General features: G+C 39.8%; 1 protein-coding gene across 2 annotated transcripts in view; it reads right to left on the bottom strand.

The window, feature by feature from the left end:
* Positions 1-20,069, bottom strand: part of Rgs17 (regulator of G protein signaling 17) — a 103,092-nt gene extending 83,023 nt beyond the window's left edge. For both annotated transcript variants that reach the window (XM_078018863.1, XM_078018864.1), the window contains exon 1: positions 19,916-20,069. The gene's annotated coding sequence lies outside the window, so the exon portion shown is untranslated. The remainder of the gene's footprint in view (positions 1-19,915) is intronic.
* Between the last annotated feature and the right edge of the window lie 4,096 nt (positions 20,070-24,165).

Here is a 24,165-nt window from a genome sequence, read left to right as displayed (position 1 = left end):
GTGCTCCCCAGGCCCCACTATGTATGTGGAAGAATCTAATCACCGTTGCCAACTGACAGCTGGCCTATGTGGATGAATCCTAAAATATTTTTTTTTCTCCAGAATATTACTTTCTTTCAAATGCTAATAAGGGCTGAGCCCAAAGCATTTTGGTGCCCTCTTGAAATAAAGGAAAACTACAATACAAACATTAAGCATTCTGTTTTCATTGTGCCTGTGTCTTGTTTTATACATTCTATCTTAAAATATTTATTTATAGCCTCTGCCCTGATACTCAGTGGCTGGCACTCAGTAGGCACTGAGCCACAACTGCTGAATGAATAAAATGAATTGTACAGTGAGCTTCCGCCATTGAAAATCATTATGGAAGCCTTTTACATCCATCTCAGAACTTTGTAGTTCAGATAACAAAGACTGTGGCTGACAGGTGTAGCCTTTCTCTAGAACCCACCTTGCACTCTTTAGCTATTCTTTTCCAGTTTTGTGAACTGAAAACCAGGGATATTACAACAAATCATAAGATATACAGGAGGGTATAACCTCTGAGTAATGATCTCCTGCTAGATTGTTAGTAGTTTCTGTTTAACAGAGGAGTGTTTAAGGAATAATGGGCTGAAGTGGCATGTATTTTTATGATGATATCTTTAGTAATAATATTGTTATACCATCTGTGTCTGTAATTTATTTAAAATGGGCCATAAAATATTACCACCAGTTGACGAGGGCGTGATGGGATAGTGATGTTCCCGTGCCCTTCAGCAGAAGGCAGGGTGGAGAATGCTGCTCTGAGCTCTTGGCTTCTGCCACAACCTGCTGGCTTCTCCAGGACAGCAGAGCCACATGTCCTCACACGTGCTGTGCCGACCCTTTTCTCCTAGCAACGGCATTATGCTAAAGTGCAGTTGCTGGGGTTGCCAGGATATTCTTCTATTCTTGTCCACCATGCCCCAACCAAAGGGGAGAGGAAGCGTAAACCAAACCAGAGGTGGAGCCACAGGTAGAGGGACCCAGAAAAACAAAATGCCTCTTAGGAAGAGGAAACAAATTGAGCAAATTGCTTTGTTGTTAATGCTTTAAAGCTTTATCATTTATCTTCTTTGGAGTAAAATCAGAAAAGCAAGTTTTAAAGACAACTTAGAAAATAATCGCTATTAAGCATTTTAAGACAAAATTCACCACTTTACTCATTAGAAACCACATTTTCCTGCTAGAGAAAGAGAAGCAAACATCTTAAAATTGTCAGAGCAACCTGAAGTATTCTGAACCATAATTACCATCCAGTTTTACACATAAAAGCGCTGAAGTAGATACCACATATCATTGAACAGAAGAGACTATTGATTGTAAAGTGCAAACTTATTTGTGAAATGTTATGATGCCGAAGAAAAATGTGCAGGTTAGAATTATTGAATCAGTATATTACTTCATTTGATATCTCAATCAATTCTGTGATAAAATGTCTTCCTTAAGGAGCCAAACTAAGTTTCTCGGTTATACAGCTAAGAAGGAATGGAGACAGAACTCAAATCCTGTTTCACTCCTTTGTCCTTGCTTAGGCCACACTGCTTCTTCACTCCCTTGCAAAGATAATAGATAAAAATAGCCAACTAACATGCTTATAGCACTTTATAGCTGTTGATGTGTTTCTTAAACTCCTCAAGATTTGCTAGGTATCATTAACCCTGTTTTTACCAATGGGAAAACCTGGGCCTAGAAAGACAGAATGACTCACTCAAGGTCACGTAATTAGCAAGTGACAGAGCCAGAAATGAAAAAAAAAAAAAAAAAAAAAAAAAGATAAATGACTCTTAATCCAGAACATGTTTGACTAAGGTCAGACATTAACCAAGGACCAGATCTGAAACTGGATCGTGGACAGAAAGATAATTCAAAGAGAAAGCTATTATCAGTTGGACTGCAAGAGGAGCTTGTGCACATGTCATTGATTTATTCAACAAATATTTATCGAATGGCTGCCATCATCTAGGCTCTATTTTAATACCCAGGATACAGTGATGAATACAAAGCATAAAAATCACACAGAGCTTCTAAGAGCTCTGGAAAGAAACAGGGCGTGGGGGAGGGGCATAGCAACTTTAAATGGTGTTTAAGGAAGCATCGCTGAAAAGTTGGCCTTTGAACAATAAAAGGAGATAAGGCATGAGTGACATGGACATTTGTGGAAAGAACATTCATGAAAGAAGAAAGAAAATGGCTGAGTTGGGGATGTCCTTGCTTAAGGCTGAGAAAGAAAGGACAGAGGGGAAGGTATGTTCAGAAAGGCACGGGGGCGGGAGAGACCACTAGAACTTTTGAGGTCAATATAAAGCCTTTGGGATTTTACTCAATATAAAGACTTTGGGGATTTATTCATAACCTTAGGCTGAGCAGCCTCGTGAAATCTGAAATCTGTTCTGTGCCAATGAATCTATCCTGAGATCACAAATATGTCTATATAATCAGTCCAGTTTGATCTTGGGCTACCTAGCAAACAGATGCTACTTTTTCTGTCTTGTTATTGTATTATAAAAGCAAGGCCTCTTCTAGAAAGTGATGGGAAAGTTTCCAGCTCTGTGGATAGCTAATAAAAATGCTGGGCATTTTAAGAAAATCCCCTACACCCCCCACACACACAATAAAAAAGACTTAGTGCCCACTCTCAATGATCTGTGAAATCATAAAGTGTTTGTGGAGGAGTAAGTGTGGAATTATGATTAGTCAAAGATAACCAGAGATAATTTTGTTTAAAATAATATTTCAGGTAAAGTCCGACGGCAATATGTAACGTGAGGTTTTCCAAGTGGACAGAAACAGCTAAAACATTCTGCCTAGAGGTAACAGTACAGACAAAAACAAGCATGCCTGAATAGCCTTGGCTCCCTGGTTACAGATCCATCCATCCCTCCATTCAGTGTGGCTGGGGCATCACAGGCCTGAGAGGTAGGGGGACAGACAGCAGGGAGAGAACAGGGAAGGCCCTTGTAAAGTATCTGGATTTATCCTGCAGGCTACAGGGAGTCCCTGCCTGCTTCTGCAGTCCAGCATGGCATTGGGACTCACATTTGATTGCTGTGACGAGGGCGTGGAAGACAAAGGATGGAATGACAGGGGAGGCAAGGCAGGTGCTGCAATGGTCCAACAGAGATGGTGATGGGGAACTGAGAAGACAGAGATGGAGAAATGAAACAGACATAGGAAGCCCTCAGGTAGACCCGCCTAGGTTAGGGATATAGCGCAAAGGAGCAGAGCAGAGAAAAAAGGGATTGAGGTCGCCACCGGCGTTACCACGTGAGATTATGGAGACGTCATCCTTTGATGAGCTCAGAGAAAGGAAAAGCTTTCCTACTGGAGAAGACAAGGACACCAGTGTCACGGATGCCAGCAGGAGAGGTCACTCTGAGGTGGCCAGTCAGGGGTTCATGAAGCTCTTAGGACTTTTATCTTAGACGCTGAGAGATGGTCAGGATTTTTAAAAGGGTAGGGAAACACATACAGCATTCCAGGCTTAAAGAGAAAGAGCAAAGGCCCCCAGAAGTGGCAAATTAGAGACCTTTTTCCAGGGGTAAGTGAGTTGACTCCTGCAAGTAGCAGAGGGAGGAAGGGGCTGAAGAAGGTTGGTCTTTGAATAATACACAGTATTTGCCATTTTCCTTTCGGGAAATAATTCATTTTTTTGTAAGACATTTAGGTGCACCACTAATCAGCTATCCTTGATGATTATGAAAGTGATCATAATTGCCCTGATTATGTTAATTGATAATGATCTTGGTATGAATATTATAATTCTTTGTCATGTTAGGCTTTATAAATTACCCAAGCAAATCTATAGCTGTAGCTAGACTCAGTTCTTGTGATCTCCTCTGAAAATGAAATAAACATTTTAGCAATTTGGTAGTCAAACAGTGGCGCCATGTTTTTTTTTTCTCCAAGCACCAAATGCTGTAGTTATATATGAAGTATCAAAAAACAAGTTTAAAAGTTTTTATTTAAATTAATTTTAATCTTACCTTGAAGTCCATACGTGTTCTTATAAGTTAAACTAAATGAATTCCGTAGCAGGTGTTTCATGCTGTTTTTAAAAAACTAATTTCACATATAAAAAAAAATTGCAGTCAATATTATAATTTCTGTTGCAACAGGTATTATAATCATCAAATTTTAATTCCATCTAAACAACATAACTTTTTGAGAAATTAATATTTAAAAGTCTTGGCTATAAAGACATCACTTGCTCTATTTAGCCTTAAATTATTCTCAGTGGTGGCAGAATATGCCTTCTCCAAGGCCAGCATTTCCAAACAAATAAATACCAACTGGAGCATTAGCTGTCATTACCTATTTTCCTGGAATACATTTGGATTCTTTTCCTTCCTTTCCCCTTGGCAACAATCAAATCCCTAACAGCTCTTGATAATTCATCATTTCTTGCTTCAGTGCCATCCTTGAAAATTTGAAAACAAAGCCATTTGGTTATTCTGTATATGAAGTTATGAACTAAAAAGAAGAAGGAGGAAATATCACAGGTAAAAGCAGACTCAGATTGCTCCAAGTGAGTCCTTTAAGTAAATGCTGCCTCTCTTGTAATATAACCGGAAGCTTGGAGTACATGTCAGTCACAGGACAATCCACAAAATACCTGCCTCCCACACCCAGGAAAGAAAATACCACATTTTCCCTCATTATTTTAGGCTGCCTCTGTCTCTTCATTGATTTCACCGCACTGTGGCTCTGCATATGACATGGCTTCCATACATAATTTTCCTAAGAATTTGGATGAAATAACACTGAATTCTTATTACCTAAATATGCATTTCAGGATCATACTACTTTTGGTCTTTTATGTCTGTTAAATGTGATCTTAATTTTTTGCTGTATCTTAGAATTCTTCTGCTTCAGTTAATTATGTTCTAAATTCTCTGAAATGTACCTCCATGCCTAGAACACTTGAAAGCAGGTTTGGCAGGAAATGCAAGAAACAGCTAAGGGATGGAAGGCAAAACAGGCAGCTCATTCCTGGGGAATACCTAGAGGGAAGTCCAATTTCTAGCCTGAGAAAAATGAGCTCACTTCTCCCCCTTGTGCCCAGAGCTTTGGATGCCCTGAGCCATATATTTCCTTGACTGATGGAAGGCAAAGCAGTGGAATCTACTTCCTCTGAGAGCTCATCCCAGTATTTCTCAAACTGCATTTAATAGATTTGTGTAGTACAATATAGGTTTGAAAGTTCTAATATCAAATTATATCAATTTTAAATTATTATTATTATTATTGTATTCCAATTTGACACAACCAGCATGTTTTTGATACTCCATCATTTGATCTCATTTATTTGCACCTAATGTAAGAGTGAAAGAAAAGAATATATGTAAAAAAATACAGAGATATAGCTACCCATAGACATAAGTCTATATCTGCATCTATATATACACATACAAATGTATATGTCAATTTGTTAGCCCTGTATCACAAAGGACTGCAAATACTGCTCTTTGCAGCAAATAATAAACTCAAGCATTAAGCACAGAAACCTACGTCAGGCAGGCATTCTGGTCTGTTTTGTTCTCTAGCAAATCAGAATCTCCTAGAACAGTGCCTTAAGCATTCCATAAGTATTTGTTAAAAAGAGAAAATCTCTTGATGAACCAACCATACACAAAATTCAGCACGAATCTCTTTTACTTACACCTTGTTTTTTCCAAAATAACTTCCTCTTTATTATCTGAACCTCAATGTGCTGCTCATCCCTCTAATGTTGGACAATACTGCACCATCACAGAAGAGAATATGTATAGATGAGAGTGGACTTTTATTTCAAATACACCTTCCAAAGAGCACTTTCTCAGTGAGTTCTTGCCCTGAGTATTTTTCTTTTCAACTCATTTCCATTTTTTTAAGAATATATTCTTGCCCAATGGAAATGTGAAAATTTACTTCTGCTCACTGCATGAAAACAACATTCATTAGCTTGGACATCCTCTTTTGAAACGATTTAACAAATTCTAATGAGGAAAACATTTGTTTACTTGTATCACAGTCAAACATGTGGTTAACTGACTAATGCAGTTAATATTATCATCAGACTCCCCCAGCACACAAGAAATACTAGATTGAAGATTTTATGTTCTTTTTGTAAGTTGAAAACACTCTTTGTTACTTCACATGCCTCAAGTAAAGCCACTGGAGAAAGACCAATTTGCAGTATTTGCCTCACATCTTTATTCTGGCTGTGAGTTAAAATATTAAAGGGGAAAAAAAGAACCTGTTATTTTGTAGACTTAGATGATTTCAAAGTGCCTTTTGAACTCATTATGCTCCATGATTCTAAAATCCCCTGCCTGTCCATAACCTGGGGAAAATTTCTCTCTCTTAATAGCAAATGTGTACCCTAGACCCTAGAGGCAAAGCCCAATGTGATGCCTAAATAATCAAAACTGCATATTCCCCACCTACCAAGTCTAAGCCAGAAAACTAAATAATTAATAAGCAAACCAAACAGACCTTCCCTTAAGCATCATATACTATTCCTTAACACTTATTTTTGTTTTAATATGGAAACATTTTAAATTGCTCAAGAATGAATAAAATTGATGTTCCAGGAAATCCCCTGACATTTCCCCTGACCTTTCTCCATTGATAAATTTGCTTCTCACTGCCACCAACTTTAGTTCTCTCCAAAATCTTTAATAATAAATATTAAAAGTTTTCTTCGGCTCTGCCACTGACCTCAGTCTGCTGCTTCCTCTCCCCTGGTTGATCCTAACTGGACCACACACCCAGTGTTCTCTGGCTCACCCCCTGGTCTGTCTCCAGTGTGTCATTTTCTGATTCCAGATTCCTCTTCAGTTCCAGTGAGCTTCCCCCTATGGGCCTTGCTATTTTGTGTGTAGATGGGCAAATTGATGTATCTTTTAGGCAAGTTGTGAAAGAAAGTCTTCAAAATGAAATGGGTAACATGAAACAATCTTAGCCAACAGGAGAGAAAAGAGTTGCCACAATGTAGGGCTCTTTATATACTCTTCCCATTTAGCCTCTTATACAATGATCAATGAATATTCATGAACTTACCAGTCGTATCAGTACCCCTGCTCCTTGTGAGCGGACAGGGAACTATAAAGGGAACGTGTGCTTTTCCCCAAAACCCCAAGTTCTTGAAATTTCCAGGACACAGCTATATCATATCATATTCTTTATTATCTTCTTAGCTAACACATTAGGAAGAATTCATTCCATTCCTGATACCATCCCATGTAGTTCTTGCATCAATACCAAGGTGTGTTCTTTAACATATGCACAACCTCAATTCCTCCAATATTGTGCACATTCTGTTCCCTATACTTATGGGAGGAGAGACACCGATACCAAATAAAGCAAATGCTATTAAAAAAAAAAAAAACAGCATTTTTATCCTACTGTGGATGAAGGGTCCATAGTAGGCTGAGTCCAATAACAGGTAGTGTAAAGAGTGACATCCGAAGTGAATGTGAATGATGAGAAGGTTCAGCTCTGGGGGCAGAAGTGGTGATGAGGTGGCAGGGTGCTCAGTGTGCCGTCTCCCCATATTCCTGGAATCACCTTAAGCCTATCTCCTATGCTGATTCTTCTGAAGTATATGAACGTCCAGCTAGTCTTGGCTCATAAGAACCATCACTGCTGTACTTAGATCTCACTTTAAACTGCACACCTGACCTTCAAGGGTTTAAGGAAGAAACAGCAATTCAACAAATGCCTGTGACGTGGCAGTCACTGTTGATCCCACCATCTAACATATCACTTTTCTTTAAGTAGGAATCCATGGCATATATGCTTCATAGAATTGGGTCCAGGAAAGAAAATTCCTCTGAAAAACTGATTAACTAAATTGATTAACTAATGAGTTCCAGATACCCAGGAGTGGTGGGTCTGGACTGCTGCTGTCCTGTCACACTCCCAACCTTTAATCAGGGTTTGTTTCATTGACCTCCCTCTCCATTTATTTTTCTTGGTGGTTTCTTATCTTTATTTTGTCTCGTTTTCACTGCCGTTTGTGAAAGTGTTTTTATTTAACCTGCCTAAAACCTTTTGGAAATGGATGATGTATAAAGCATTAATCACAAGTGCTTTCTAGACAATCACAAGTAACTTCCGCATTGCAAAATCTAATGGGTCATCTTAGTCCCTGGTCTTAACTCAACCTTTCTGCGAAATGACATAACTCAGCTGCTTTTTTATCTTAAAACTTTTTACCAACCCTTTTTTATTTTTTTGTGGAAGATTATTATACATATGAATACAAATGGCAAAAAAAGAAAAGAAAAGCATCTCTACTTTCTTGGTTTCAAGGCATATTACAATAGTTCCCTTTTAAATACTTTTTTTCATTCTGACCAGCTTATGTATGAACATACATGTGTATGTATGTATGTATGCATGTGCATATATGTGTATGTATTTTTAGTTTCCTTCTTTTTCCATATATCCACCCATTCAATGCAGATATACTCTGGGATTTTATTTAAGCTCCCATCCACTCTTCTTCTTCTTTTTTTTTTTCTTTTTCTACTATTGACACCTATAAGTAAGATTTCCAAGTTTTATTTTTAGCCTCAACTTCTCTCTTTGATTTTCATTCCAAATTCCCTGGAGCCATGTGAACCTCCAAGTTAGAAAGAGGTCTTATATCTCCTTCACGTTCCCAATCCTTAAATTTCCTCCATAACATCTCTACCAAGTATTTACCATACAATCTCCAGGGACAGCAAACCTACTACCTTTCAAGGCAGTGCACCTGACCAATTCACTGTGACTGTTGGAAAGTTGTTTCCAGGGTGTGGTGGCACCTGTCTATAATCTCAGCAACTTGAGAGGCTGAGGCTGGAGGATTTAAGGCCAACCTGGGCAATGTAGTAAGAATCTGTCTCAAAATAAAATAAAATAAAATTACTTTCAATAGAATGGCAAATTCTCTATGGTGTGTGTCCATTGCTTCTAATGCTATTCCTAAGAGAGTAAGGGCTCAGGTGCATTGAAGGCCACCTGTATACCAGGGCATTACATGCATCACATTATCTCTCTTCAACTCTGTCCTGCAGTGTTACTGTTTCCAATATACACTGGGTAATTTAGGTCTAAGTATTTCCCATGGCTCTTGTCCAAATGGTTCTGCAGGGGAACCACTCCATTCCAGGTTAACACGGTACAACCTCCTTCCATCCTCTTCACGTGAATTAGTTCTGTTTTGCAAGCTTATTTCACCATTCCCATGTGACTTGAAAAGGCAGAATAGAAGAGAACTGTCACTAACTTTGTTCTGTGAACTTCATATATTATGTGGCCCTCCTGCCATATCCTAAAATCATACTTTTGCTTCTACTTAAATCAACTTATATTCCTGAGGCTTTTTAATTGACAGCACGTTGAACATCTGTGAGCATTCTGATGGACGTGCCAAACTATTTCCAAATTGAACAGAGCTTATTTCCTCCTTGTGACTTTGGCTTCCCATGCCTTGGTGGCATCTTTATAACTCAGACTCCCAGGCTCACATGTTCTGTGCCAGCTTTAAGCCTCCTGTGGGATCTTCTAAAATTTCCGCTGACCAAGTCCTAAAGGCTCCCGGGAGTTTTTTCTCACAATGTCATCTTCCCACGGGCTGGCCTCTTGGCTCTTCCCAGTTCAGGCCTCACCTTCTCTTACCTGGACAACTGAAATCACATTCTGATTCCCTTTCCCCTCCTCACTGATAGCTTGATGAAGTTCCCCTTCCAAAGCCTGACCCTAACCCTGTAATCCCTCCTTTGATGAAGCTGCATGGATCTTTGCTTATCAAGGAAAATTCCAACCTTTTACTTAAAGAGTATCATACTTTAGCATATATCTCCTTTCCAGCCTGATCTTGTGATTTCCTGGGTAGGATTTGGAAAATTGGGCCACACTGTATTTTCTGAATTTTCCTAGTCCTGTGCCTTCTTTTATTTATATTGTCCTTGAGTCTAGAAGGTCTTTCTTTTTACCTATCAAAATTCTACCTTTCAATTTTGAAAGATTGTCCCAGTCACTATGAAACTTACATCTGGCTTCTAAAGCAGAATGAATTGGTCCCACACTCCCACTGTGAATTAAGAATAATTTCCTCATGGTCAAAGGGTGGCCTCTAACCCCCCATTGTCCCTCCCCCACCACCCCACCCCCATCCATCAGGACACCAAGTAAGCTCAAAGTGGAGGCTGCCTCCTGCCCTGGCCTGTCTACCACATGCTAACTAAATCTGCATATGTGTATTTCCTGCCTTTTGTCCCATTTTGCCCCTGCTTCTGGAAAACTAAATCTACACACGTGTATCACCTTACTTTTGATTCTGTAAATTTTAAGTGTTTCCATGGGACCAGTGGAAGAAGAGATCCAGCAGCTTTTCTCCAGATTGAGCAAACTGCATAAAATTCACTTTTCCTTTTACAAAACATCTTTTGCCTGTTTTTATGTGGAATCCAGGCAGGGTCCCAAGGAAAGGCTCCTAATAATACCATATAACATTTCTCTCAAGTTCCTGAATTCTCCCAGCATTTTATTTCTCTCTTAGAGCACAATGATAATAGAAAATCACGTACACACATTTTTCCTCTAACTCATCTTTAGGCTCCTTGAGACTTGGCTATGCCTTATTTAATTTTACTATTCCCAGATACAGAGGAGGGTACCAATTACACAGTATGTTAATTAAGACTGAGGAAGCAGGAAACAGAAGAGAGGTGAAACTGATGAGCAGCTGAACCTGAAGAAAGCTTGGAAATCTAAAGCAAACCCTCAAATTCAGAACCACACAGGCCACATTAGCCAGCACACCAAAGGAGCTCTCTCTCTCTTCCATTTTTTCTGCTTGTCCCTAGTTTAACTTTTTAGTTAGTATCCTCTGAGCTCTACTTCAGGGATATGACCTCCTTTCCCCCCCCCCCCGAAATCTAACCAGTCAAGAACTCTCTTGGGCCTAAGTGGTCAGAGGCCAGCACACCAAGTGCCAGAGTTGATTTTGGTTATAATAAGCAGCTTCACTGAGTAACCACTCTGAGTGACCCTACTAAGCCATAGATTCACATTCTCTTAAAAACCATCTCAGTGGCAATGAGCAGACAAGCTTCTCTAGGCACACTTGTCATCCCCCCATCCCAAGTCTTAATAAACACTGCAGATATTAAGCCACTACACTGCCCCGTTGTTCCATAAAACCAAACTTAGCATGTGCATTTATTCATTGTGGCTCTTTAGAAATAATATACAAAGGACTGTACCTCATAAAAATAGAATTGACTTTATATAAAATAGATTTAGGAATAGTTGCATTTCAATAGAAAATTGTGGTTTAGATTTTTTTTTTTTTAATCAATGTGACTGTATCTTGGTATCGCCTACAAGAATTTTTAACTATGAAACATTACCTATGGTCAGGTCAAGAAGTGTTCCACATTTTTTTCTTTCCTGGAATTAACATTTATTGAATGGAACTCTACCTCTTGAAATCCCACTCGCATTACTCAGATGTTTAGTCAATGAAATTACTGAATTAATGGGGGAAAAAATTATCTTCTTAAGATTAGGTCATGTGAATTCACCAAACTGGAAGTAGTTACATAACGTGGCCGAGTTATATAATGATATATGAATGATATTATACTAGACGATATAATGAGTTTTAGCTGAGAGTCTTGTTTCCTGAGCACAGCCTTCCTGGTTTTTATGTGACTTTCCTTCTCATCTCACTGATGCCTGCTCCTATATTTCCAAGCCTGTATCCTTTTTCCCAGTCCCTGGACTATGATGACATAGGCATGGTGGTAGTTATTTTCCTTTCCATTCATGACTACCAAGAGAAAACACACACAACATGAGCCCTATACTGATACGCCAATCATTTGTTTCAAAATTAAACTTTGGAGACAATTCCATTCTATAAAAGGTTTTTCTATCTCTTGCTTTTCAATATTAAAAATGATATATAAATATATTTTCAAATAAATCAGTAATTTATGTAAATATATATAGATCATTAGACATTTAATTTATAACAATAATTTTGTCAAAATAATTCTTCAACAGCGAAAATAGAGATTACTGGACGTAATGAGCAGATTGAAAAAAGTCTCAGCAGAAATTGCCAACATTATTTATTCATAAACTAGCAACAGGACAAGCAGACCCTTTATCCTTAACCACCAGGAGATGGTAAAACAGCAGGTTTTTTTTTTTTTTTGTCTTTGCCCTGATAGATTAAACATTTGAGTTCTTGATATGTTTTAAATTTCAGACAAATGCTTACATTAAAAATCCCAATTATATAAAATGACAACAATAAGCATCAATTTTTCTTTGAAGTGTTAGAAAAGGAATTTACTCTTTCTCAACTTATTTAGAATACTGCTACTACTTACATCTAATAATATTAATAAAGGGAGGACAAAATATCAAACTTTACCAAAACTGTAGGTAGGGAAAATGTTCATATTGCAATTCACACTAGAGGATTTAATATTCGGACTCTCGGCACCACAGTCAGTCACATCAGTTTGTAAATTACACAGGCAATTGTATTGCTTTATAGCATGTGTATGCTTTAGTATCCTCATGAAAGATTGGTTTTTCCTTTTCTTTTATCTAGTGAATCTTGATCTTTCTAAACTCATAGGTCACAAGTAAAATGCTGCATGGTTATGCTAAGTAAAAATAAATAGAAAAAGAAATAGGCTTAAACCTTACAGTAGCACACATGGTTATTTATTAACAGCCCAGTCAAAGGTTTAATGACAAGTGTGTTAAATTTAGTGGCTGGCACCAGGTTTAGCTTACCTTCAAACTCATTCATTCTTAATGTCAGTATCTTTCTTTACCATAAATAGGCCAGTTAGCTGTATACTCATAACATATTGCTAGGAAGGACTTGATTCATTCTTTTTTTTTTTTTCTTTTTCTTTTTGGTACTGGGAATTGAACTCAGGTGCATTCAACCACTGAGTCACAACCCCAGTCCCAAAATCAAACATATATTTTTCTCAAAGATTATTATAATTTTGTTCTGCCATCGTACTCTATTACAAAAAGATCCCTATTGAAGATGGAACTATGATGATATCAGGAGAGGGTGTTGTAACGTTGTCATTGTATGGAAAATGTGGTCCTAAGGTAGGGCAGGGGTAGCCGGTCTCCCTTTGCTCATCTGTCACAGAAACATTTCATTATATGAGGAAGATCACCCAGGGTGGTGGGGGTGTATGCAGATATTTCCTTTAATGAGGGAGAACTGGGGATTCTTTCTATGGGTAGCCTCACAAAGAGGCTTAAGTCTCCTGCCTTTGATGCTGCAGCAGAGGTTGTTAATCTACTATAGGAGCCTTTTCCAGCTTCTCTTCTCCTTATCTCCAAAACTCTGCTTGGCAGCTTGTTTGCACTTTAGGAGTAGAAGTTCCTAAATTTTGAGATGGAATTAACCTAACTTCTAAACCCTAAGAAAATCCTCACCTGGTATTTCCACCTGGTATTTAGGTGATTCCTAAGTTTACAATGACTAGTGCCCACCAGAAGAAAGCAAAATAGTAAGTTGAAGCAACTTACAGGTGCATGCCTTATGGGAAAGGGACATGTGTAATTCATCTTTGTATGTAAAAGTCATATCACAGAGCTTGAAACACAGCAGGCACTCAAGAAGGCTTATGAATGAATGAATGTTCACTTAACATTTATTCAGTCAGGAAAGGATCAGAAGGAAAAATTGGAGAGCAACTTAACTTATTAACGTTAATTAAGACAAGTACTAGCAAGAAAGTAAAATCTCTTCTATGCAACAGTTTCTTATATTTAGTTATTTATTTAACTCTAGTATACTAACACTTGCAGAGTGGTTGCCAATATGTGGAGCATTTTAGTAGACATTCTTGCAGCATTTCATCCTTCAACAATTTTGAGGTACATGCAATCATCATTTTTAGTTTTGCAGTTAACAATAATAAGGTTCAAAGAGACTAAGGCTAAATTCCTTATTTGAATCCCAAGCTTGGGTACATTCTACCAAATTACATGCTCTGCTTTTAAAACCTCTTTCTGACTCAGGAGGTTGAGGCAGGAGGATAGCAAGTTTGAGGCCAGCCTTTGCAACTGAGCAAGACTCTATCTCAAAATAAAAAAATAAAAGGGCTCAGGATGTAGCTCAGTGCTAGAGCACCCCTGGGTTCAAATCCCAGTACTGAAACACAAACAAACAAACCCCCCAAACTCTTCCTTTTGAGGGCAATATTCCATATTTTTTCTACAGATATCATCTATACTAATTAATATAGACTGCTGCTTGTGATATAACAGAATTTGATTTTGGCAAATCGAAAGCTTAAAAAGTTGAAGAGTTGGGGAAATAGGACAGGTTTTGATAACCTTTCATAAGAACATTAAAAAAAAATGGCTCCACACTCAACCTTGTGAAAGCCTGAGTGTTTTCAACTTTACAGAACTGTTTTTACCAGATTGAATTCATGAAGAACAGAGAAGATCTGAGGTAACTGAAGAAATGAAATAAACACCTGTTCATTTTCATTTATGTCATAATTTCCCCTGGGCTGTGTCTGTTTTATTGTAACGCCACGGCCCTTGAATTATAACCTGTGTATTTCAACAGCCAATCAGCAGTACTATGAAAAGCCTATGGCCCACAGGAAGTAAATATTTGCTTTGTGAACCACATTCATTGTCTATAATAAAATTATATTTATTGACACAGGGATTTAAAAGAAAATCTCACATACACAGTTTAAGAAATTCAGAGAGATTCTAGATGTTAATTACTCATGCTAGAATTCCAATTACAAAATACTCATATAATTTTATAAAGATGTCTGGGCATCTAATAAATAGTAAAAATGCAAGTCCAGTTCTATTTGAAATGAGAATGTATTTTCCACCATAACTTATTGTTTCTCTTATAGAGATTTCCCAATTATTACAAATTTCGGTTCTCCAATGACTAAGGTTTTTTGTTTTTTTTTTTTTTTTTTTTTTTTTTTTTTTTTTTTTTTTAGACAGAGAGAAGAGAGAGAGAGAATTTTTTAATATTTATTTTTCAGTTTTCGGTGGACACAACATCTTTATTTGCTGAGAATCGAACCCAGTGTCCCGTGCATGCCAGGCGAGCGCATTACCGCTTGAGCCACATCCCCAGCCCAAAACCAGGAGTTTTTGAGACCACTGACTCATGTGGAACATTAAGGAGACAAAACTTATTAAGGTAACAGATTAGATTCTTACCTTTTAATTATTGAAATTTTACCTACAACTGAAAATTCAAGATAGGGCATGTTAACCCAATAATGATTTCATAATTGAACTTAATTATTTCATTCTGATGAGAAATGTCAGTTAGCGTGCCATGGGACCTCCACCCACTGCCATCTTTCCTTTCCATCCCATTTATCTCAGGAAAACTCCAAAGTTCTCCCATAACACTAAGAACTGACAGAAACAATCCATGAAAACCTAGGTGCTCTTTATGAACAAGCCTCTCAGCAGGGTGTTTGGCAAACCAATGAGTGACCCTGGGCTTCTCAAAGGAACTGGGCAAACTGGCAATCCCAGACACCATAATGGTATCCTGTGAACACCGAGGTAGACCCACTCCAGACTAACCTACCTCCAGCCCTTCTCCAGCCACAGTAATCTCTGTAGTCTTTGCCACAGGCAGTCTTTACATCTGAGCATTTCCTTCCCTTGTTTGCTTTTCCCTTTTTAAAGAGGTTAATATTAGCAGTTAAATAAATAAGAAAAGTGCATCCAAACACCAAAGTACACGTGGGCAAGAGACTTTTTTTTCCTCAAAGAAAAAAATAAAAATTTGCTCAAGAGCAAGCTAAAAAGTAATCTGCTTTCTTAGTAACCCGTTTTCTTAGTTGGTGAAAAGTAGATGTTCTTACACATCAAGCTTGAAGGAAAAACTGCATTACAGATATGCATACAATTTAGGAATAAGGATGTACATCAGTTAAAACAGAAAATACTGGAAATAACATAAAGGCTCCAAGATCAAAGAAAGCCTAAATAAATTAATAAATTCATTTATAAGATGAATTTATTTTGTGGTGACTATTACATTAAAAATATGAAACAGTGATGAAGTAATATTTATTTTCAAATACGACATTCTATGACATGATTCCAGTTTTTTAAACAATGGTGTAATCATGTACATGATGAATGGGTGTTAAAGTACTCTATATTGGCAATAGCAATTCTTTAGACATTAGGATAATTCTAGGTACTTGGCACATACTAAGCACTATGTACTTTACATACACAGCACTATATTTAGGCTTAAAGTCATCCTAGAAGGTGGATCTTTATTCTGGTTGTATAACAGAGGAATAATAACTGAGGCTAAGGGAAAGTGAGTAACCCAAGATCACAGCTAATAGAGGAGCCAGAACATAAGGTAAGGTCAAGTTGTGTTCATCATGTCCATTTCTGCCCACAGGACATTTATTTTCTATTTAATACATTGTTCTCTATTCTAGGGGATCTAAAATAAGCAAATATTCTTTTATAATTTAGAAACGAATCAATACTATATATGTTGTATTAAAAGCATGCATATTCATAATGTAACAGTTTAAAAAACTATTCCCTTCAAACATCTGTGACCATGGGCATGAACTTCATGGTCTCACACTAGTGTAACTGGTAAAGAACATGAGCATTCTTTTAAAAACTAAATTTTATCTTGGGAAACTTTTGTGAGCCATGTCAATTCCACAAAGTTTATTCATTTAAGAAGTATTTGGCCTTTTGTTAAATGTTGTGCCATATACAATAGCAGGAATAAATGAATTTTTTGGAAATTAGAAAAATATCTTTGGGAGATAGTGGAAATGGAAAAAGAGAGGAAAAGTGGCAATATCTGTCTAACATCAAAAGTCCCATTGTCTGTGTTTTAAGTTTTCCCTAAAAACTTATATGTCTGAGAATCCAAGACACTCCCCAGTAATATTATATAATTTTAAACATCCACAATGAATTTTCACTTATACTCTCAATATAGAAATCAGATGAAACAAAATGCTTTCAGCATCACAAAGCATTATTAGTGCCATCCACTGGGTATAGCGTGGTGCTTGCCTTTCCTCTTCTGGATAATGCAATATCTTTGTTGTTGAGTAGGCAGATTTGGATTACCAGGACTCTTAGCAGAAATGCAGCTGAATTGATGCCCATCCCTCTTAGCTCTACCGCACAGTCCATGACCACCCTCTGCTTTTCCAGAAAAGTCCCTGTACTTTAGTGAATGGACTTCTAATATAAAGTCCATCATCTTTATAGCAGTAGATTTATGTAAAAATTCTTTCTCACTTTTAGTCTGTGAGTCACTCAGGCATTTTTATCAATTAAGATGTAGATTATTCACTTTTACTTGGCTATTATAATAAGGTAGGCGGATAAGAATACATCTCTCTCCTTTTATTCAAAGCTTCTGATCTGTAAAGGAAGGTTATTTATTTATTTATTTATTTATTTATTTATTTATTTATTTATTTATTTAGCAAAGAAGTCCACAGGAATAATGATGGACTTAGAAATTCAACATTAAGAGTTCAAATATGCTTGGACCCCAGGGGATTATCCATAAAATCAAAGAAAAGCTATCTGATAAGAAAAAGCTGTTTGCCTTAAAACTGCACAGGGACTGCAAAGTAGCTCACTGCTAATTCTCTTCCTTGGAAACTAAGCACCAAAGAGTAGTTGAGGAACCAGAGAGGAAAGAGTGGATGTCGGCAAAATGGACACCCTATGCTGTTCCCTGTAAATTGGGTAGTTTTATTAATCTTTTAGATTACAATTGCAGTTGGAAAGATGAGTGTCCCCGGCTGAGATCAGGTGTCATTGCTATGGAGATTCATCTTATTTAATAAATTATGCTACTTGATCTTTTTGTAATAATAAACACTGGTTTTCTCATTTAAAAAAAAAAACTGTAAATAAACTACTCTTCCATGGTTGCCCTAAATATAGTTTTGAAGAATATAAATATAGCAAATAAATCTATACTCCTATAAATGTGCTAATTACTATTTTAGTTCATGCTGAGTGAAGAAATAGCTTAATAACAAGTAAGTTAACTGGAGAAGGACAAAATTCTCATTCATCTGAATTAATGAGCACAAATTACCTTGGATTAGTTATTAGTGCTATAACACACATTTAGTGGACAACCACTACTGTTACTCCACAAGACTTCAGAAACCATGTACTTCAAGTGTTTCACAGTGTGCAACCTTATTTAATACATATGGCGCCTCGCACCTATGAACACAGGAGAAAAAAAAAATACCACTGTCCATCAGAGGAGTGAAAAGTATTTCTCACTTCGCCAATTAAATCATTTTCTGAGGGGTTCCTCACCCGGAAAACCAGTCTGTGTGAACGCCGGAAATGCAGATGGCATTCGGTCTCATAAGTGCTTTCCTAGGTGGGAACCAAACTAAGATTTCTCTTTTATGTTGTGTGACAGCCATCCCACGAGGAAAAGAATCTCCCTGTAAAACAATTTGCAAAAAAAAAAAAAAAAAAAGGGTGGGGGGAAGAAACAACTAGGAAGCTTGCAAAGTTCTCCAGGGGAGACTCTGGAGAGAGCATTTCTTGGAGGTCGGCGGGCGCAGGGGTGGTTCGGGACTCCGCCTGGAGCCAGGGTCCGTCTCCCCAGGGACCAGGATTCCCCAGGTGGCTCCCGCTGGAGGCGGAGGGCGCAGGGCGGGTCCCCGCGCGGCCCGAGGGCGTCCTTCTGACCAGGCGACCCCTGCTCGGCTTCCGGGAGCCCAGGGACTCCCGGGGCTGGCGCGGGCTGCCCCGGACGGGCGCGCGGGTAGCAGCCTCCCGCTCCCGAGGAGCATCTCCCACCCGCGGCTCCGAGGCCAGCGCTGCCCCTCCACCATCCTCAAGTCCTCCGACATTTTCCACGGAGACAGGGAGGTAGGGAGAAGAGGAGAAAGCGGCGGAGTGTCTGCATCCAGCCTCTGCCGCAGCCCAGGGAGAGGGAGAGGAGGAGGGAGAGTGGCGAGGAGGAAGCTCTCAAACTGTGATTCCATCGATAATAAAAAGGATCATCATCACCCACGGCCAGGGAGTCTCGGACGCACACACCCGGCCGCGGCCCGGGCTTGGGTGGGCGTTCCTCGTCCTCGCCCCCTCGGTGGCCGCGAGCCCTACCCCACGCCGTGCACACCAGAACTCCCTTCCCCTTGACTGAGGGGCGGGGAAGGAACAAAAGAGACCCTCACCCCTGCACACACACACACACACACACACACACACACACACTCACACACCCAGATATTTTACCACTGCTCTAGGTACTGATTTTTGCAACGCCTTCTGCTTACACCTTCCCCACCTGAATAGCGCATTTCCCCAAAGGTACAAAGATCAGGGAGAAAAAAATACCACCCGAGGTGATCGGGAGAGTAGACAATTTCACATTCGGTTCTCTTAACAATCAACCACCACCCCCCACCAAAAAAAAAAAAAAAATCCCTGCCGGACCGCGAGCCCCCGCGGGGTCTCCCGCCATCCCGGCCCTCTCTGCAGGTTCTGCGAGGGTGCCCCGGGAGCGCGGAGACCCACCAAGGCTTCGCTGAGCGGCAGGACACTCGCCCGGTCCCTCCGCAGAGCTTGAGGGCTGCGAGCAGACCGAGCCCAGGCAGCGACGCGGGATTCAACTTCCCAAAGCTGCGGCGCCGCTGGCAGCGCCGAGACCCCACCGCCCAGCCACCTCCCCAGCCTGGGTATTAGCAGTCGCACTCTCCGCCCCCTCTTTCCTTCACCTCCCCCCCCACCTTGAAAAAAAAAATCCATCCATCGGTGCAAAGCAGACATTTTGATGTCATTTACTTAGCACCGCTCGGCTTCAGTGGCAGCATCTTACCCGATCGCCTGGAGGTGTGGGCAGCGCACCAGTGGTCCGAGGGCGCGAGGCTGGGCTGCCCGGTCCTCTTAGCAGAGCCGGTTTGCTGCCATCCGCCCAACTTCAGCACCCAGCGGGCGAGGAGAGAGGGAGAGAGGCGAGGATGGAGGGGAGGGGGGAGGGGGAGGAGGCGAGGGTGGGCGGGGAGGCAGCGGGAGCCGCTCGGCAGCGCGCATGCGTTCCGCGGGCGGGCGCAGCCCCTCGCCCCGCGCGGCCGGAGGTGCCGCTTCTTCCCCGGGCGCGCGGCCGCGTGAGTCACCGCCCCGCCCCTTGCTGGCGCCCGCGCCTGGCCGGGCCCAGCGCGCCCGCTTGAGGACCCAGTTCTCGGTGCAGAACCGCTCGGCCAGCGGTCTCGCTGGGGCCACTCAAGTCCCAGCTTGGTGGAAGCCCTGGAGACCTGGGAGCCTTCCTTGAGGAGAGCAACTCTTGGACCGAGGCTCGTTCAACTTCACGTTCACCCGCAGCCCACGCTGCGTTCTCCTGGTCTTCTGGTTTGCAACCCGAAGCTTGTGTGGAAGGCGCAACGCAGCGCTGCTGCTGAGGGCTCCCAGCGGAAGCACTCTTGAGTGGGGACTCAAGAAAGTGTAAAGTTAAATAAGTTTGGCTTACCAAAAGACTCCATTTAATGAAGACTACTTTATTGACTTTACCCAGAAATCTGACCCTTTCCCCTAAGTATTCTATCAGGTGCTATCTGGCCTAAGGCATAGGTGCTATCTCAGGCATCTGGACCACTGGAGCTGGGATTTTGAGTGAGAGAGAGGCTGATGAGAAGGCAGGAGTCATGGATCATCAAGTGATGCGCTGATGCTTGGGGCCTAGAGCATCTTCACACACTTGGTGGCTACTCAGGTCCACTAATTGTTCTGTCCCCCAGTGTGGTGTTGAAGGAGCTTCAGATACTTACAACACGGTGAGCACTAGATTGCATCTCTGATGATTAGATAGAAGTGTTTGTGAGGGGGAGGTAGGGAAGAGGATTTCTTTCTCTTCAGCTTCCACATATGTGGGAAGAAGAGTGACTTCCTGCAGGAATGATTAGCTCTTTCCTTAAACCTAATTACAACTGATTACTTGTAAATATACATGATTTTCGTTGCTTGTGTGTTCACGTATGCAAACACTGTTATCATCATTTCAGCGTGTTGAACACCCTTTCCTCTCCACTTGAATTTAATATGTCTCAGGGCTTGCTCCAAGGCCTCTTTCCCGTAGCTACCTCCCTGACTTTAAGAATTAGTGCTCTTAACGTGCATTTCCTGGTGCAGGTCTGCAAACTCTTCTTTACAAGTTTGTAGTGACAGCTAAGTACAGAAATTGAGAAGATTTAGAAACGTTTATAGCTATTTGACACTACTGTAACATTCAAGCACATTAGTCAGTTGTACTTTGCATGTTTTATTTTTAAGGTAATTCGTTTTTGTTGGAGTTTACGTAAGTATTTGTCTTAGTCCATTCAAGCTGCTATAACAAAATACCTTAGATGGGGTGATTTATAAACAACAGAAATTTATTTCTCACAGTACTAAAGAGTGGGAAGTCTTCAGTCCAGATGTAGGCAGTTAATATCTGTGGAGGGCCAAATTTCTGGCTCACATATTGCTCTTCCCATTTGTTCTCACATGGTGGAAGGAAGCAATGGGATTCAAGACTGTCCCTTATAAAGGCACTAGTCCCGTTGGTAAGGGCTCCACCTTTTTTACCTAATCATCTTCCAAGGACTCACCTCTTACGACCATTACTTTGGAAGTTAGGATGTTAGTACATGAATTTTGGGGGCAGGATATCAACCTATGAATTTGGGGAATGGGGACAAAAACATTCAGCTTATTGTACTATTGGTCCATGATGGATAAAAAATAATGTCCTTCTCCAAGAACAATTTGAGCAGCAGCAATTTGATATAACTCTCAGATTTATATCTTCATTCTTAGCCTTTAACAGAACTCTTTTCAGTCCTTTACTTGAAGAAGAATTAGAGTAGTAATACTTATTGAACAATTACTTCCTGCTTGGGATTGACCTGATTTTTTTTCATGGTTCTTATTCTCTGTTCACAAGAACCCTACCAGGTAGATACTATTATTATCATGTTTAACAGGCATCTCAGAAGCATAACTCCGGATATCCACCCCCTCCAAACCTGTTCCTTTTCAAATTGTTCTACCCAGTTACTCAATCCAAAAATGTAGAAGTCATCCTTATTTTCTCTCTTTTCTTTCATCCTCACATCCAACTAATTAGCAAATTATGTTTTCTCCACCTCCAAAACATACCTCACTTTGTACACTTCGCTTCCTTTCCATTGGTACAACCTGGATCCAAACCGCTATCATCTCTCACCTGAACAACTCAAAAGTCTCCTACTTTGCCTCCTTGTTTCTGTCCCCCATAAACCCTGAAATATATACTCCAAACAACAGCTGAATGATCTAAAAACATAACCAGGTCTAGTCATGTGTTTGCTTCAAACTCTCCAGTGAGTTTGCCTTGCACTTTAAATACAACACATAATGCTTACTGGAGACTAAAATATTCCACATAAAACTGTTCCAGCCTCATTTGCTTCTACCATACTCCCGTAGACTGTAGCTATGACACATCAGCCTGCTTCTTTCACTCTCTTGATTGAATCTGGTTCATAATACTTGCATTTCTTTTTTTCCTGGTATTCCATGCTGTCAATTTTTAAAAAGCAGGTTCTTTAATATCATGCAGATATCTGCTCATATATCACCAACTCATAAAAGCATAATATGACCCACTCCATCAATCTACACCATCAAGGCAAAGAGTTCTAGTCTGTTAGACTGCCTTGTTTTATTTTCTTTAAAACACTTTTCACTCTCTGAATAAATTTGTTTATTTCTTGTGTCCTCATCCCCCACTCTAACAAAGTATCTTAAGAATTTTGCCCTTACTTTTCACTGTTTCACCTGTAGGACCCGGAACATAATTTGGCACATAGCACATACTTGGTAAATGAATGAATGAATTACAAACTAAAAATGGTGTTCTTTATCTTATGCTGATGGCTTCTCTTCTTGGATCCTAATTGCTACCTGTCAGAATCTATTGTTTTCCAAAAGTATACAGATAAACTACTTTGTTTCCTCTGCCCAAACTATCAAAGATGACTCCATGCAGTGGCACACAATCAAACAAGATACCAAGCATACAGGATAAAAAGGTATTCTTCCCTCCATGATAGTCCCTAAAGCACTTGGCTCTTTGTGCAACATTTTACAGATATGATAATTTGACTATTCTACCATTCATTTGCTTGCAGAAGACTTGGAGACTTTCATGGTTGTAGTTTTTTGGTAATCACTTATGCATTAGCCATAATCTTCAGTGTTAATCTTCTAGGAACTGGACATGTTACCTACCATCTGAAAGATGAATAGATGGGCGTTATTGTTTAATTGTGGTGTCCTCCAAAAGTACATGTATGAGTCAATGCAAGAAGATTTGGATGAGAAACGGTTGGGTTATAGCCTTAACCTAACCAGTAAATTAATCTCTGATGGGATTAACTGAGTAGCAACTGGAGACAAGTGAGATGTGGCTGGAGGAAGTGGTTCACTGCAGGCATGGCTATTGGTTATATATTTTGTATCTAAAGAGTAGATTCTCTGTCTCTGTGCTTTCTGATCACCATGTGAGCTGCTTCCTTCTGCCACACTCTTCTGCCGTGATGTCCTGCTTCACCTTGAGCCCGGAGGAATGAGGCCAGCTGTCCATGGACTAAAACCTCTGAAATGTAAGCTCCTAAATAAACTTTTCCTCCTCTACAATTGTTCTAGTTCCTGTCCTTTAGTCACAGCAGTGAAATAGTTGACTAAAAAAATGGGTGTAGCCAACCACGGCCTTAATGACCTTGCAGAGTTGATCATTTATTCTCTCTATGTATATCTAGATCTTAGGCAATATCTCCAACAAACTCGACATCATTATGACTCCATCAATAATTCAAGACAATAATGTTTATTAATGTCAAATATATGTCTGTCATTATACTTTCTAGCTTTATTGCAAAAATATAAATGTTATATAAAATTATTATTATGTGTGACTCAGAAATGAATTTCAGTTCTGTACTCTTTTTATAGAATTAGGAACTCACTAGATTTATCATTATCAAATAGCCATGTGGTGACCTTGAAAAGCAGCTTTCAGTCACATGCATTCCCTGGGTCATAATGTGTTTT

The sequence above is a fragment of the Ictidomys tridecemlineatus genome, chromosome 8 (genome assembly GCF_052094955.1).
Source record: "Ictidomys tridecemlineatus isolate mIctTri1 chromosome 8, mIctTri1.hap1, whole genome shotgun sequence".
NCBI lineage: Eukaryota > Metazoa > Chordata > Mammalia > Rodentia > Sciuridae > Ictidomys > Ictidomys tridecemlineatus.
Note: the sequence above shows the minus strand (reverse complement) of the source record. Positions and strands in the feature narration are given on the sequence as shown.